Genomic DNA, 17682 nt, shown 5'->3' on the forward strand with positions numbered 1-17682 from the left:
TTATCAATCTTAACTAAAGGGTTAGTAAAGAATAGCAAACAGAAAAGTGCCCATTCTAATTAAACAGTCAAATGTGCACAAATTGGAGCTCATCTTAAAATTCTCTGTTACTCATGCGCTGGGCCCTCAGTCAACGGGAAAACACACACCACCTTCCGAATGGTGCTCGCAATCCATCTTGAACAAACGGGTCTCCCACCGGATCGTACACTACGACCAGTTCTCCCCAGCGCCTTCTCTCTTCATCAAATCTTGAACAAAACCCTCAAGCCCAACCTTAGTGTCCCTTACCAGAGAAATCTCCCCTTAATCCGACCATCCTAACTGGATGGCACACATTCCTCCTCTCCCTTATCTTCAACAATAACCCAAACAGGCTGAAAACAGAACAAGCTGCTCTTACAGAACTGTCAAAATGAAATACATACAGCATAACAGTAAAAGTATGAACCAGGGCATTACACTCTCCTCCCACCAAAATAGTTATGTCTTCATGACTTCGAAATTATTTGTCATCCTGTCATTAATGACACCGTTTTTAAAGGAATTTCGTGATGTCAGGACCTCAAATCCATTTGTAAATGGTAGTGACATATCTCACTGGGGGATAGTCGCAACACTTTGTTCCCCCAGTGTTACATAGGCCAGCCTCTCTAGGGGTCTCCTGACTCTTTGAGACCTCTGTACCCCATCATCTACATCTTCAGTTTCAGCCAGACCTTGGGATACTCCTGGTCTATATGGCGATGCCTCCCCACCCCTGTCTCTAACTTGTGCCTTCCGGTATCGCAGACCCCTCTGCCACTTGGCTGAGTTCAGCTTTATTCCCAGTTACTTTAGAGCCCAGTCCCCCTTCGAGGTCCAGCTGCAAACCTGCCTGTCCACTGCTAGACCCCCCCATTCCACCTGCCTCAGTGTGAGAAGGGTTGAGAATCTATTCCTCAATTAGTGGGGAGTTAGCAAAAGGCAGCATATACCACACCCCCATTTCCTCATCCTCCGAATCCATATCCCACTCAGGGGCGGGGGCCAGTCTAATCTCTCCTGCTGTTGGTCCTTCAGTCTCTCCACGTCACCTCAATGTCCTCTTATTAGGTGTAAGGTCCAGGTCAGGCTCTGGGTCAACCCGCACCTCTTGTCATGGACCTCTCCACTACATAGGGTGTAGCCACCCAACGGTCAGCCAACTTATGCTTCTCAGGTAGCCCCAAATTCCTTATGAGGACTCTGTCTCTAGGCATGAGTTTGGAGAACCTAACTTTTTGATCATACCTCCTCTTATTTCCTTGATTCTGCTTGGCAGCAGTGACCCCGGCTAATTCCTAAGTCTTTTTCAGCTCCTTTCCCATATCAGGCACAGACTTCAGGTGAGTCTTCTCTTTATCAGCCTCACTCATGGGTATCTGGCAATACCCATTCCTCAAGTTCAGCACTCTGAGTCATGTCGCACTATTCAGGTAGGCTAGCGTGGCCTCGATTTTCAGAACTGTATACCGGTCGGGGCCTGTTCAGAGTCCAATAGTCCACACACATCCGTACCTTCCCATTCTTTTTCCTGGCCATCATAATTGGAGATGCATAAGGGCTTCTGGACTCAGTGATGATCCCAGTTCCTTCGAGTTTTACAGATGCTGCTGAACGTCTTCTGCCTCTGTAGGGGCCAGTCGCCACGACCTTTCTCTCAGCGGGTTGTCCTCTGTCATCCAGATGGTGTGGTGAGTGCTCTTGGAACAACCCACATCAAACTTGTCAGTAGAAAAGACATCTTTCAGCTTCAACATTTTCTCTATCAACCTCTTTTTCCATCCTCCAGGTACCAGGGAGTCCCCAAAGTTGAATGACTCGACAGTCATCTTTCCTCTTTTCAGAGAGCGTTTCTTCCTGGCTTGTCTCACAGGGACACTAGACATTACCATCACTGGGAAGAGGGGTGCCATTGGCATCCCCCATGTGAGGGTGACCTCCCACTCCGAAGTGTTCCTGACACTCACTGTCATCCTGTTCACTTGTACAACTGAGAGCTTCTGCAGTTTGGGCCTCACCAGTACCCCAGCAGCTAAGCCTGACTCCTCTTCGTGGTCTTCTGGAGTATCCACCAAGAGGGCCTCGGCCTCAGGCATTCCAGGAAATTTAGAGATTCCCACCACTCTCGCTACTTCCCCAGCCCGTAATTGGGTGAATCACACAGTCCCTTGTTTTCGCTCAACATCCAGCCCAGTGTAGCAAGCACTTCCTCAAAAGCAGCTCTGAACACAGGGTGAATGGACAATGTTTTCAGAAAGCTCTTTCCAACTTTCTCCTTGCAGGCTCCCACTAGCCTCCTCACACTAGGAGTACTCATCACCACGAGAACTGAAGTTTCGTTTCTCTCAACCGGGTCCGGACAAACCACCACTAATGTATCAAGGACCTCAGCTATTCCCACATCTGCCTCCAAAGACTCCCGTTTCAATGACAAATAACCATCGTACCAATAGTCATCTGTACTAAGACCCCAGATCTCTAGTGCACTGTGGCGTCAACGGTAAATGCATCAAATACCAGTTGTAAAACGAACAGTAAAGCAAAGTGACCTGTGACCCTGTGTCAAGCATGGCTCTAGCATAAATACCCTCAATCCATAGCAATACACTGGAGCTTGGACCCACTAAGCCTTCAGGAATAGGGTTTTTGCTTTAGGGTGTTCCTGAATATATTGCTGGAAACGTGTTTCCCCCCCAACCCACACCACACGGCCCGAGATGCCAGGCCATTCCCTCACTGGGACTCTCCTCTTAGGTACCCGGGTGCTCACTCTCCGAGGGGTTTCCCGTCATTCACATTCCCTCCTGAAGTAGAAAACATAGAAACATAGAAAACTTACAGCACAATACAGGCTCTTCAGTCCACAAAGCTGTGCCAAACATGTCCTTACCTTAGAAATTACCTAGGGTTACCCATTGCCCTCTATTTTTCTAAGTTCCATGTACCACTCACAACCCCGGTTTACAAAACCAGTGCTCTAACTCCTGAGCTATGTCCCTCTTCACCAAGTTATAACAGACAGTACCAGCCGCTCCCCTTCTCACGGGTCCCCAGTCTCTAGCAGACCTCTGCATAGTCCATCCCCTTAGGGGGTCGACCTCCCTATCAGCTCTATCGTACGGGGAGGGGGGGGGTTCACCCATTGATAACAACCAGGATATCTCAGTCCTAAACTCTGCCACGAGCTCCTTCACCACCCCCTGGGATGGGTTATCAGTGGTCACCTCAGCCTTGGGACCACTACCGAGGACTGTACCCTTCTGACGGAGGCCTCCCCAGCTTCCATCACATTCTCTTACTTCTCCGATCAGCTCGACAAACGAGAGAGGGGGCGCGCATCTTACAAGACAGTCAAAGACCCCACGTGATCAGGTCCTGGGACTGGGCGCCCTTTGCTATCTGGCCCATTCTTAACTGATTCACCTCAGCCATTTGAATGACCCTGCTATGCCGCAAGCAACTTAGCTGCCTCTCTGGCTGAAAAATGTAGGCAGAAAGCTTTTCCCCCTTCTCCTGAAGCATGCTCTGAAACCCCGTCATGAGCTCCATTGGGCTTCCCGTCATGCCAAACACATTTTCTAGCACTTGCATGTAGCCCGCAGAGGTAGCAAAGGGGTTCTGTGTCTTTACAGATCTCACTACGTCAGCAGCCTGCACACTCAAACTTTCAACCAATCACTGTCTTTTTTCGTCATCAGAGCACCGCATCTGAGAGGTCTGCTCCACCCAAGTCTCATACTTCTCTTCCCCTTTAGGGGTAGACTTTTTTCCTGAGAACAGACTGAGCCTATGATAGCTGGGACTTTGAACCTGGGCATTTTGCCACTTATTCACGAGGGTGGTAAGGGCCACTATCAATCCAGAATGCTCAGCCCTCACTGAAGGACTCATTAGACCCTCTACACCAGACCACTCCTTACCCTCGCTCTGCAGAAACAAGAGCAACTTGTCTTTAAAGTCTCTGCCCCCAGCTACGGGAAACTCGGCTTCTGATTCAGCACACTTGCCTTCACTCCCCTCCTCCTGGAAAGTATGAACAGCATATGGCCCCCCTCTCTCGGGGCCCCAATAGTGCCAGGCAGTTCTATTGCCATTACGTCAGTGCTAGTCTGAACTAGAACAAAGTCTTTACCTGCCATTTTATCAAACCTCCGCTCCACCCCTGCAGCATCCATACCCACGTATCGTAATCACTCTACCAGACATAAGTTTAACACAGACTTAAACACACAACCCACTGGATCAATGCTCAGGGCAATCACACAGCATCCAACGACATTGATCCTGGGCAATACTCCCCCAATGAAAGCCCTTGGTTTCCTTGGCTGCATAAGTCTAGAGAAGACAATCTCTGGCCCCACCAAACTCGTGAGATTGAGACGGCTCTCCCACCACAAACCCCGGTTTGTGGGGTTGCTGTGTAATTCGCTACCCTGTTACAAATTAGTGCCATAAGATAACAGACAGCACACTGCATACGATTAAAAGAATTATATTTGTGAATCTTAATTGAAGGGTTAGTAAAGAATAACAAAAAGAAAAGGGCTTATTCTAATTAAACAGTCAAATGTGCACAAGTTGGAGCTCATCTTGAACTTCTCTGTCACTCATGCGCTGGGCCCTCAGTCAACGTGAAAGCACACACCACCTTCCTAAAGTTGCTCGCAATCCACCTCGAACAAATGGGTCTCCCACCAGATCAGACAAAAGCCCCAAGTCCAACCTTAGTGTCCCTCATCAGAGAAACCTCCCCTTAATCTGACTGTCCTAATTGGGTGGTACACAATCCTCCTCATCTCTTACCTTCAAATGTAATTGAATTGAATTGAATTGACTTTATTTCTTACATCCTTCACATACATGAAGAGTAAAAATCTTTACGTTACATCTCTGTCTAAATGTGCAATATGTAATCATAGTAATTTACAATAGTTTATGATAAATGGAATGTAATATAGAAATACACTCAAATCAGCGTGAGTTAATCAGTCTGATGGCCTGGTGGAAGAACCTGTCCCGGAGCCTGTTAGTCCTGGCTTTTATGCTGCGGTACTGTTTCCTGGATGGTAGCAGTTGGAGAAACCGTGGTTGGGGTAACTCGGGTCCCCAATGTTCTTTCAGGCCCTTTTTTCACACCAATCTTTTTACGTGTCCTGAATCATGGGAAGTTCATATCTACAGATGTGCTGGGCTGTCCACACCACTCTCTGCAGAGTCCTGCGATTAAGGGAGATACAGTTCCCATACCAGGCAGTGATGCAGCCAGTCAGGATGCTCTCAATTGTGCCCCTGTAGAAAGTTCTTTGGATTTGGGTGCCCAAACCAAACTTCCTCAACCGTCTGAGGTGAAAGAGGTGCTGTTGTGCCTTCTTCACCACACAGCTGGTGTGCACAAACAGGTGAGGTCCTCGGTGATGTGGATGCCGAGGAATTTAAAGCTGTTTACCTTCTCAACCCCAGATCCATTGACGTCAATAGGGGTTAGCCTGTCTCCATTCCTTCTGTAATCTGCAACCAGCTTCTCTGTTTTTGCGACATTGGGGGAGAGGTTGTTTTCTTGACACTGCATGACTTCTTCCCTGTAGGCCACCTCATTATTGTTTGAGATTAAGCCAATCAATGTAGTGTTGTTGACAAACTTAATTAGCAGATTAGAGCTGTGGGTAACCCAACAAGCATGAAAACAGAACAGACTGCTCTTATAGAGCTGCCAAAATGAAATACATATGGAATAACAGTAAAAATATGAACCAGGGCATTACACTTAAATGCACCGATATCTTTATCTTTCTTGCGGTAAGTACTTTGACATTCTAAATATTATCCAGGCAAATAAGTTTTAACTGAATTCCTTTCTGGTAGATTCTCAGGTGGTGACGAGAGGGTGTACAGGAGTGAGATATGCCAACTAGTGGAGTGGTGCCACAGCAACAACCTGGCACTCAATGTCAATAAGACGAAAGAGCTGATTGTGGACTTCAGGAAGGGTAAGATGAAGGAATGCATACCAATCCTCATAGAGGGATCAGAGGTGGAGAGAGTGAACAGTTTCAAGTTCCTGGGTGTCAAGATCTCCAAGGATCTCACCTGGTCCCAACATATCAATGTAGATAAAGAAGGCAAGACAGCGACTATATTAGGAGTTTGAAGAAATTTGGCATGTCAACAAATACACTCAAAAACTTCTATAGTTGTACCGTGGACAGCATTCTGACAGGCTGCATCACTGTCTGGTGTGGAGGGGCTACTGCACAGGACCGAAAGAAGCTGCAGAAGGTTGTAAATCTAGTCAGCTCCATCTTGGACACTAGCCTACAAAGTACCCAGGATATCTTTAGGGAGCACTGTCTCAGAAAGGCAGCATCCATTATGAAGGACCTCCAGCACCCAGGGCATGTCTTTTTCTCACTGTTACCATCAGGTAGGAGGTACAGAAGCCTGAAGGCACACACTCAGCAATTCAGAAACAGCTTCTTCCCCCCTGCCATCTGATTCCTAAATGGACATTGAAGCTTTGGACACTACCTCACTTTTTATTAATATACAGTATTTCTGTTTTTGCATGTTTTAAAAAATCTATTCAATATATGTAATTGATTTACTTGTTTATTTATTATTATTATTATTTTTATTTTTTTTCTCTCTGCTAGATTATGTATTGCATTGAACTGCTGCTGCTAAGTTAACAAATTTCACATCACATGCTGGTGATAATAAGGCTGATTCTGTTTCTGATTCTAATTCCAGGTTTATCAGTGATTATTTTACATTTATGGTCCCTAGTTTTGGTCTTCTCTCAAGTGGAAACATCATTACTAATTACTGGACATTGCAAATACTCTTTGGATTCCTGTACAATTCTCTACCAAGATTTGATGTACTTGACTTCTACATTGTCAAATAGAAACATAGAAACATAGAAAATAGGTGCAGGAGTAGGCCATTCGGCCCTTCGAGCCTGCACCGCCATTTATTATGATCATGGCTGATCATCCAACTCAGAACCCCGCCCCAGCCTTCCCTCCATACCCCCTGACCCCCGTAGCCACAAGGGCCATATCTAACTCCCTCTTAAATATAGCCAATGAACTGGCCTCAACTGCTTCCTGTGGCAGAGAATTCCACAGATTCTTGGAATGTTTGGAAGTCTGGTGCAACTCATCACGTGACGCTCAATGGAAAAACATTGAGGAGAGGATACTTTCAATCCCCATACAGGCAATTTTGGCTGATAAACTACAAAGTTACATAAATACTATTGATAACCCATGGGTGAAATGGATTCTTAAAATATGGAAAACTATTATAAAAGAATATAAACTAGAGAGAGACATTGCAATTCTTAAATGGTGTGCATATGACTCCGATTTTACGCCGAATAAACTGGATGCTAGATTTAAGGACTGGACAGCTAAAGGAGTAACAGCTATTTGCAATATAATGAAAGAAGGAACACTGTTCAGTTTTGAAATGCTCAAAGAGAAACACTTATTAGAAAAACAAGACTTTTATTACTATTTACAGATGCGACTGTATATTAACAGGATGGTTAAAAATGTAACCAAGGCTGATAGAGCTATTTAGAAAAGCATATAATTCAGACAATGTTAGTAGAATCATTTCAAGCGTGTATAAGGGTTTGTCAAATCTTAAAACACATTTGACTTCATCTATTAAGACAAAACGGGAGAAGGAGGGAGGGATAATAATATCTGAGGAAGATTGGACAATAATATGGAGGTATCAATGGAAGTGTACCAGTTCACAGAAATGGAGGGAGTTCGGGTGGAAAAACTTGATAAGATATTTTATTACACCCTCTCAGAAATCCCATTATGATGGTAACCTCCCTGTTTGCTGGAGAAATTGTGGAAATCTAAATGCAAACCATTATCATATTTTCTGGGAATGCCCCATTAACAAAGACTATTGGAGTGGGATACATAATGCCCTACAAGATATCTTTAAATGTGAAATACCCTTAGAGGGTAAGACCATATATTTTGGGTATATACCTCAAGAATGGTTGAAAAGAGATAAATATTTAATGAGTGTACGTCTGGTGGCTGGTAAAAAGACCCTTACCAGGAAATGGTTATCACAGGAGAGCCCAACTTTACATGTATGGATGGAAATTACAATGGACATTTACAAAATGGAGAAGATAACAACATCTGTTTATCATAAGTTGGAACAATTTGGTTCATACTGGGAAAAATGGTTTAACTACATAACACCTCATAGGTCTGATTTTATTCTCACAAGTCAATGAATATGTTATATTAAAAAATCACTATGTACATAGTTTTCTTCTTTCGATTGTTCTTTCTTTCCTCTCCTTTCCATAAGTGTGTACCTCAGATAAATATTATGTGGAAATTTGTGAAAAATATGATTGTATGATATATATGTACAGTATCTGAACTACATCTTACACCTTATGCTTGTTTGATGATGAACTTTAATAAAAAATAAATTACAGAAAAGAGAGAAGTGGCAGATGGAGTTCAACCCAGATAAGTGTGAAGTGGTTCATTTTGGTAGGTCAAATATGATGGCAGAATATAGTATTAATGGTAAGACTCTTGGCAGTGTGGAGGATCAGAGGGATCCTGGGGTCCGAGTCTATAGGACACTCAAGGCTGTGGTTAAGAAGGCGTACGGTGTATTGGCCTGATAGAGGTGTATAAGATGATGAGAGGCATTGATCATGTAAATAGTCAGAGGCTGTTTCCCAGGGCTGAAATGGTTGCCACAAGAGGACACAGGTTTAAGGTGCTGGGGAGTAGGTACAGAGGAGACGTCAGGGGTAGTTTTTTTTAATCAGAGAGTGGTGAGTGCGTGGAATGGGCTGCCAGAAACGGTGGTGGAGGTGGATATGATAGGATCTTTAAAGAGACTTTTAGATAGGTACATGAAGCTTAGAAAAATAGAGGGCTATGGGTAACACACATAAAAATTGCTGGTGAACGCAGCAGGCCAGTCTGCATCTATAGGAAGAGGTACAGTCGACGTTTCGGATCGAGACCCTTCGTCAGGACGAGGAAACCCTAGTAATTTCTAGGGTCATGTGCGGCACAACTTCGTGGGCTGAAGAGCCTGTATTGTGCTGTAGGTTTTCTATGTTTCTGTGTTTCTATGTTTAGGTCATACCTCCCCCAGAAGAGATCCCAATGATCCAGAAACCTGAAACCCTGTCCCATGCATTAGGACAGATAAGTCCCCGGGGCTTGACGGAATATTCCCCAGGCTGCTCCACAAGGCGAGGGAAGAAATTGCTGAGCCTCTGCCTAGGATCTTTATGTCCTCGTTGTCCATGGGAATGGCACCGTAGGATTGGAGGGAGGCGAACGTTGTCCCCTTGTTCAAAAATGGTAGTAGGGATGGTTCGGGTAATTATAGGTCAGTGAGCCTTATGTCTGTGGTGGCAAAGCTGTTGGAAAAAGTTCTTAGAGATAGGATCTAGGAGTCTCTTGGGGCACTAGATGGAGTAAGTCGATTTTGGCTTTGCTCTGTTCATTTTTCAATCTTTTTACCACCCTTTTACTATCTGTATTAAAGTGTTTATAACACTTTTATATGCTTGAACTTTGATTTTTACTCACTGGAAATGAGTACCAGAGGGAAAAAAGCACTAGCCGAAGGCAAGGAAGCCGGTAATGGAAATGGAAGGAAAGAAGGTGACTCTCAACAGCCTAAGTCTCAACTCACTTTGGAAGCTATGTCGAAGTTTCTGGATGATAAGATCAATACAAGATTTTCTAATTTGGAAGTATTGTTAAAGGCGGTTTAAAGTAGACTGGGAGCACTTAAGACGGAGTGTGAAAAACAACGACGACAAATTTCTGACTCGATGAAGCTGGGAGACAGAAAGACTGCAAGCTAGATTTGTTGGAAAAGAAATTAACCTCGACCACTCAAACACTGGAACAATATAAAGCAAAAATTATCAACCTGGAAACTCGTAGTCGTAGACAGAATTTGCGAATAATCGGACTCTGTGAAGACGTTGTTAGTGGTGACTTTACTTAATTTTTTCTCAATTTTTAATGGATGTGTTCGGCTCTGAAGTTTTTTCTACTTCCCCTATATGTGATCACGCCCACTGGGCTTTAAGAGCAAAACCCCCTAAAAAACTGAAACCTTGACCTTTCATACTCCAACTCCACTATGTGCATAGCAAGGAACATTTAATTCAAATTGCCCATCAGAAAGGGGTTATTGAATATTGAGACCTCAAGTTTCGTTTGGTCGAAGATTACAGTCCTGAGGTAATGCGAGAAAGATCGCTTTTTAAACCGGTGATGTCAGAGTTCTATTAAAGAAAGTTCCAACCAGCTCGCCTAAGGGTTTTTCTGCCTGTTAAATTACATAAGTGGTTTAAATCTGCGGACAAAGCTCATCAATTCCTTGAGGATCAACGTTCGATCTCAGATGTCTAATAAACTTACTGTCTTTTCATGTCTGTATTCATTTGGTTTATAAGTTAATAACCAGTTCATTGATTTGGACTTTTAAAGTTTGAAGAATTTTGCCCTTGGTTTGATAATGCTTGTACTTTGTTTTGGAGTATGGATATTTATCATGCTTTTATGTTAAAGTTCCTTTTTTTCTCCCTTTATTATTTTATTTTATTATTTTCAATTGTTTGTTTTTGAAAATAATTAAGAATCTGATTTGGTGATTGATTTTTTTTCTTGAAATATTAATAAGATTGTATTGTGTTTCATTTTCCAAGATCTTGTTTTGCAAACGGCTGTTTTTTTTAACACTTGTTTGGTGTTTTTTTAATGGCAGTCTCTTCTCAATGTTTTGACTGTGGGTGGTGTTTTGAATTCTTTTCAATTTTGAAGACTTGCCTACAAGAGAGATAGGGGTAGGGAAGTGTCTAGGTAGCTTTCTGGCTGTCTATTGGCCAGTTTTCCGGCTTTTGTGTGTGGGGGGGACAATTTTATTTCAGTGTTTTCCATTTGCGCTGATCTGAAACTACAAATATGTCTGAATTGTTGTGACTTCCAGTTCCTCTTTAAACTTTTTTCCCTCTTCCTGATTCATGAGTTTCCTATGCAGTAAGGTTAACCCTTTACACGCCATATAGTTTATTCCAGTACAATGGATAATATTATTAACTTTATTTCATGGAATACGAATGGTTTGAATCATCCGATTAAACAGAAGAAAATTTTTAAAGTTTTTCATAGATTGAATTATCAGATTATCTTTGCCCAGGAAACTCCTGTCAGGAAGGAGGATAATCAGCGTTTTTTTAGTTTTGGAAGGAATAACAATTTCACTCCAATCCACAGAATAAGGTAAGGAGTCTCTATTTTTATAGATTCCCCGATTTCATTTGTTCACTATGAAACAATTTCAGACCTGAATGGTAGATTTCTGTTAATTAATGGTTTACTTTATAACCAAAAATTTGTTGTGGTTACTATCTTTGAACCAAATACCGATTATCCTGAATTCTTTAAGCACTTATTTGTATCTCTTCCTAATTTAAAAGAATATACGTTGATAATGGGCGGAGATTTTAGCTGTTGCCTGAATCCCTCGATGGACAGGTCTGCGCCCAGTCAGGTACTTCCAAACAAATCCGCTATTTTTATTAATTCCTTTTTAGTTGATTCTGGAATTTTAGAAGTTTGGAGGTTTTTATATCCTAATGATAAATAGCTCTCATTCTTTTCTCATGTATATCATAATTACTCTAGAATTGACTACTTCCTTATTGACTCTCAAGTAGTTTCATCTGTTACTGCCTGTGAGTATGATGCAATTGCCGTCTCTGATCATGCGCCCCTGAAACTATCAATCAAATTAACTGATGTAACGTTCAGTGCTAGACAATGGCTGTTCAATTCTACTCTGCTTCAGGACTTAAATTTTGTTAACTTTATTAAAGAACAGGTTGCCTTTTTCTTTTCAACTAATTTTACGGAAGAAATTTCCAGTGGGGTATTATGGGACACTTTTAAAGTATATATCCATGGGCAAATTATTTCATATTCTGCTGGATTGAAAAAACAAATTAATAATGAAATGCGTACATTGGTTGATAAGATTAAAGAAATTGATAACAAAAATTTTGCAGCTCCTCTTTTGGAGCTTTACAAAAAGAGAGTTGAACTTCAGATGCAACACAGTTTGTTATTAACATCCCTAATTGAAAATCAATTACTTAAAACTAAGAGTCAATTTTATGTACATGGTGATAAATCGGGTAAATTACTGGCCAACCAATTGAAAGCTGTTTTGGCTAAACGTCAGATTATTAAAGTTCGGAAACGGGATGGTACTTTGACGGTTGACCACGATAAAATTAATAAATCTTTTCAAGAATTCTATACCTCTTTCTACCAATCAGAATCTCCTGACGATTCTACCATAATGCATGAATTTTTAAGAAAATTGAATATTCCGAAATTACCACTTAATGAATGTTTAACATTAGATGCACCCATTACAGAAGAAGAAATAAAGAATGCAATTTGCTCGATGAATTCTGGTAAAGCACCTGGCCTAGATGGGTATACAGTAGAATTTTTAAAATCTTTTTCAAGTCTACTTTCTCCTTGGTTATGTAGAATTTTTAAGGATGCCTTATTTGTAGGTAAATTACCACAATCTTTTTATGAAGCATCTATTTCTTTAATTCCTAAAAAAGATAAAGATCCCACTGAATGTGCATCATATAAACCTATATCCTTGTTAAATGTGGACTCCAAAATTTTTTTCAAAATATTAGCAATTAGATTGTAAAATGTATTACCGCAAATTGTTTCTGATGACCAGACAGGATTTATTAAAAATCGTTATTCATATTTTAATGTTAGGAGGTTGATGAACATTGTATATACTCCTTCATCTAAAACTCCAGAATGTATTATTCTGCTTGACGCTGAGAAGGCGTTTGGTAGAGTTGAATGGGAATACTTATTTAACATCCTTAAGAAATTAAATTTTAGCCCAAAATTCACATCTTGGATTAAATTGATATATCACATTCCTTTGGCTTCTGTACTTACTAATATTCCCCCTTTTCTTAGGCTTTTTCAAGGTACTAGGCAGGGCTGTCTTTGTCGTGGTTTTTACAAATGACAAGGAAGCACCGAAGATTCTCCAAGAAATTTTAAACTTTAATTTGCAAAGTAAAGCTGAGACAGACAGTGGGCTAACCTCTGTAAGTCTGCCACTGAATGCCTGTCGATGTTTTCACACGGCATTCTTTATAGCACCCCTTCTGGGTTGACAGCATTAGCATATCGCTGTAAGTTTCAATCTAGCTAATAAATCAATTACTCTTATCTCTCTTACTTGGCTACATTCATTTTTCTCGAGGGGTTAAAAGTGCACAGATTTCATTCAATGGTTACATCCCAAATACCATAGTAATACCACGCACTCAGTAACAGACACTTAATGCATAGTAAAGGCATGGTCAACATCTGAATAAACACTTGGTGTGCAATAAAAGCAACACTTAAAATAAACACTTAGAAAACAGAGTTAAAATGTTTTCCAATATCTTTTAAGCCCCTTACTATTTGATATTGCCTTGGAGCCCTTGGCAATCATTCTTCGTGATTCACCCAATATATTTGGCATTATTTGTGGGAATGAGACACATAAGGTATCATTATATGCAGATGACCTGTTACTATATATCCCTAATCCAGAGAAATCTATTCCTGCAGTAATAAACTTGCTCAGTTTAGTAGTTTTTCTGGTTATAAATTGAATCTTAATAAGAGTGAGCTTTTTCCATTAGATATGCAAGTTCCAATCTATAGACAATCAACATTTTGACTGGTTACTGATTATTTTACTTTTTTGGGTGTTAAAATTACTAAGAAGTATAAGGATATAAGTATAAGGATACTAAGAAGTATAAGTATAAGGGTCTTGGCCTGAAACGTTGACTGCACCTCTTCCTAGAGATGCTGCCTGGCCTGCTGCGTTCACCAGCAACTTTGATGTGTGTTGCTAGGATCTATTTAAAGTTAACTTTTTACCCTTAATTGATCATGTTAAACAACTGCTTACTAAATGGTCCCTATTGTCCCTATCATTGATTGGTCGAATCAATACTATTAAGATGATTATTTTACCTAAATTTCTGTATCTATTTCAGGCAGTACCAATCTTCATCTCTAAATCCTTTTTTGATATTATTGATTCTAAAAGTTCTTCATATATATGGCAGAATAAAAATCTGAGGTTAAGTAAGAAATATTTACAGAAATCAAAAAAGGATGGCGGTTTGGCATTGCCGAACTTTAGGTTCTATTATTGGGCAATTAGTATTTGATATCTAACGTTCTGGACACAAGATTTGTATGAAATTCAATGTCCACGATGGGTGAACCTTGAGTGTAAGTCTGTACAGGGGTTTTCATTGGCTTCTGTTTTAGGGGCTCTGCTTCCCTTTGCACTTACTAAACTGAATAAACAAATGATTAATCCAATAACTAAACAAACAATATGAATATGGTTTCAATTTCGGAAATTTTTTGTATTGAATAAATTTATCCTATCAAGTCCTATTATATCCAGTTTTTTCATCCAACCATCCAGAACTGATCAAGCTTTCCTTTTATGGAAAACAAAGGGAATAACATGTTTTTGTGATTTATTCACAGATGATTGTCTCATGTCCTTTGAACAGTTGGCTAATAAATATAATTTGCCTAGACATTTTTTCAGATATTTACAGATTAGAATTTTTTTGAAGGTTATTTTACCTATTTTTTCGATATCACATCAAACTGAAATTACAGATAATATTTTGGGCTAAACCCCTATCAGAAGAGTTTAATAGCAATTGTTTATAAATTAATTACGAAAATACGTTTAGGTATGTCTGATAAAATTAAGAATGAATGGGAAAGAGAACTTCAGATATCTTTACCCATAGAGAAATGGGAGAAAATTCTCCAACTAGTTAACACTTCTTCAATGTGTGCTAGACACGCTTTGATGCTATTTAAGGTGGTTGATAAGGCCCAAATGTGTAAGGATAAGTTAGCTCGTTTTTATGGTCATATAAATCTTGTCTGTGACAGATGTAATTCTGAGGTAGCTTCCTTGACACATATGTTTTGGTCTTGTCCTCTTTTGGAAAAAATATTGGAAAGACATTTTTGATATTGTTTCAGTAGTTTTGCATATTGATTTACAACCTCATCCTATTACTGCAATTTTTGGATTACCAATGATAGACTTTATTCATTTATCCCCTTCAGCTTGTCATTTGATTGCATTTGTTACATTAATAGCCAGACAATCCATTTTATTTAAATACAAGGATTCAAATCCCCCTACTACATTTCAATGGTTTTCCCAAACTTTAACATGTTTAAACTTGGAAAAATTTATGAGTGGTACTATCGATCCTTTGGTTAAATTTGAAGAAACTTGGAGGCCATTTATTCAATATTTTCATATGATGTAAGCTGACCTTTTCCAAATCCTTTTTAAAAACTTTTTGTTTGTGCATAGAGGAGCAGAGTTAATGACAAATAATGATCGTAACTGATGAAATATGGCAGCCCAGTCTTTGTTTTGTTTTGTTTTGTTTTTTTTTAGTGTAGGGGGTAAAACTTTTTTTGAATCTTTTTCATGTTCAGTTTGTTGTAGCGTGGATGAAATCACTGGAGAGACAGAGTCACGGGTAGATACAAAGCAGCTTCTTTATTCAACACAACAAGGTACAGCAGGCATCATACGGATGGAGACGCTTTCCGTAGAAATGTCTGCTAGCCCAATGTGGGCTCGATATTCATATGTTAAACACAAAGGCATTTGCTACTTAAAAAGTTATAGACAATGCTTTCTATTGAAGCTACATACAAAATATCACACTACCTAACTTCATCCTTTCCTTCTGATGCCAACATGTCTGGGTTGGTATCCACAGCCTTTAGGAATGCAATTAAATCCACAATGCATTTTACATGCTAACATAGAATACAATTAATGTTTATAATGTATAGATAATACTATGTTCGAAACCACAGCATCTGGTCAAACTACGGCGCCAGAAGCATCTGGTATTCACACTTTTTTAGGAAGCGCATTGTTGCGGACTCAATCCACAGTACTTTGTCAAATAGAAGTCTGGTGGCCAAAGTCATTTAAGTGTAAACAAACCATCTACCCATAAAACCTCACTCTAGCAGTCCCTCCTCTTGGCCTTCCTGGACAAAAATTAAATTTGTATCAGGAAAGGCCAACCTGGGAGGATCTGCTCAAATAGGACAGCAAAAAATGCCCTGTCTTGAAATTTCCCCCCAATTTTATGTACCTCGATATCTATCCTAGCATTACCTAATGGCTACCTACCAAATGTTAAGCAGAGAGGCTGTTCCAAATCTTTAGGAAATGCGGCTCCTTTGGTGTGCCTCCGCTTTCCCTGCAGGCTGACTGCAGGTTAATCACATTCCTATGTCTTCAGCCCTTTATCCTCTGGTCGCTGAAACTCTCCTTCAAGGAGTACCCACAGGCTCTCTCATCGATGTACAGGAAGGGGTTGGGGTGGCCTCTATGTAAATGTCTGTAAGGACCTCTGCCCAGTGGTACCCCCTTCCCAACTGTTCCGTCGATCACTGGCTCAACTGCTGAAAAGGGCCCAGCTCCTTAGACTGGGGTGACTGCTTTCAGATGCCGTGCGCAGTCTGAAATGCCATTGAAGTTTGACAATGTTTGACAAATCTTAATGAACTTTTTGAAGAGGTTACTAGGAATGTTGACGAGGGTAAAGCGGTGGATGTTGGCTATATGGATTTCAGTAAGGCCTTTGACAAGGTCCGACATGGAAGGTTGTTTAGGAAGGTCCAATCATTAGGTATTAATATTGAAGTAGTAAAATGGATTCAGCAGTGGCTGGATGGGAGACGCCAAAGAGTGGTGGTGGAAAACTGTTTGTCAGATTGGAGGCCGGTGACTAGTGGTGTGCCTCAGGGATCTGTACTGGGTCCAATGTTGTTTGTCATATATATTAATGATCTGGATGATGGGGTGGTAAATTGGATTAGTAAGTATGCAGATGAAACTAAGATAGGAGGAATTGTGGATAATGAAGTAGGTCATCAAAGCTTGCAGAGAGATTTGGGCCAGTTAGAAGAGTGGGCTGAAAGATAGCAGATGGAGTTTAATGCTGATAAATGTGAGGTGCTACACTTCGGTAGGACTAATCAAAATAGGACATACATGGTAAATGGTAGGGCATTGAAGAATGCAGTAGAACAGAGGGATCTAGGAATAATGGTGCATAGTTCCCTGAAGGTGGAATCTCATGTGGATAGGGTGGTGAAGAAAGCTTTTGGTATGCTGGCCTTTATAAATCAGAGCATTGAGTATAGGAGTTGGGATGTAATGTTGAAATTGTACAAGGCATTGGTGAGGCCAGATTTGGAGTATTGTGTACAGTTTTGGTCACCAAATTATAGGAAAGATGTCAACAAAATAGAGAGGGTACAGAGAAGGTTTACTAGAATGCTACCTGGGTTTCATCACCTAAGTTACAGGGAAAGGTTGAACAAGTTGGGTCTTTATTCCTTGGAACATAGAAGGTTGAGGGGGGACTTGATAGAGGTATTTAAGATTATGAGAGAGATAGATAGAATTGACGTGGATAGGCTTTTTCCATTGAGA

This window comes from Mobula birostris, chromosome X (assembly GCF_030028105.1).
Source record: "Mobula birostris isolate sMobBir1 chromosome X, sMobBir1.hap1, whole genome shotgun sequence".
NCBI lineage: Eukaryota > Metazoa > Chordata > Chondrichthyes > Myliobatiformes > Myliobatidae > Mobula > Mobula birostris.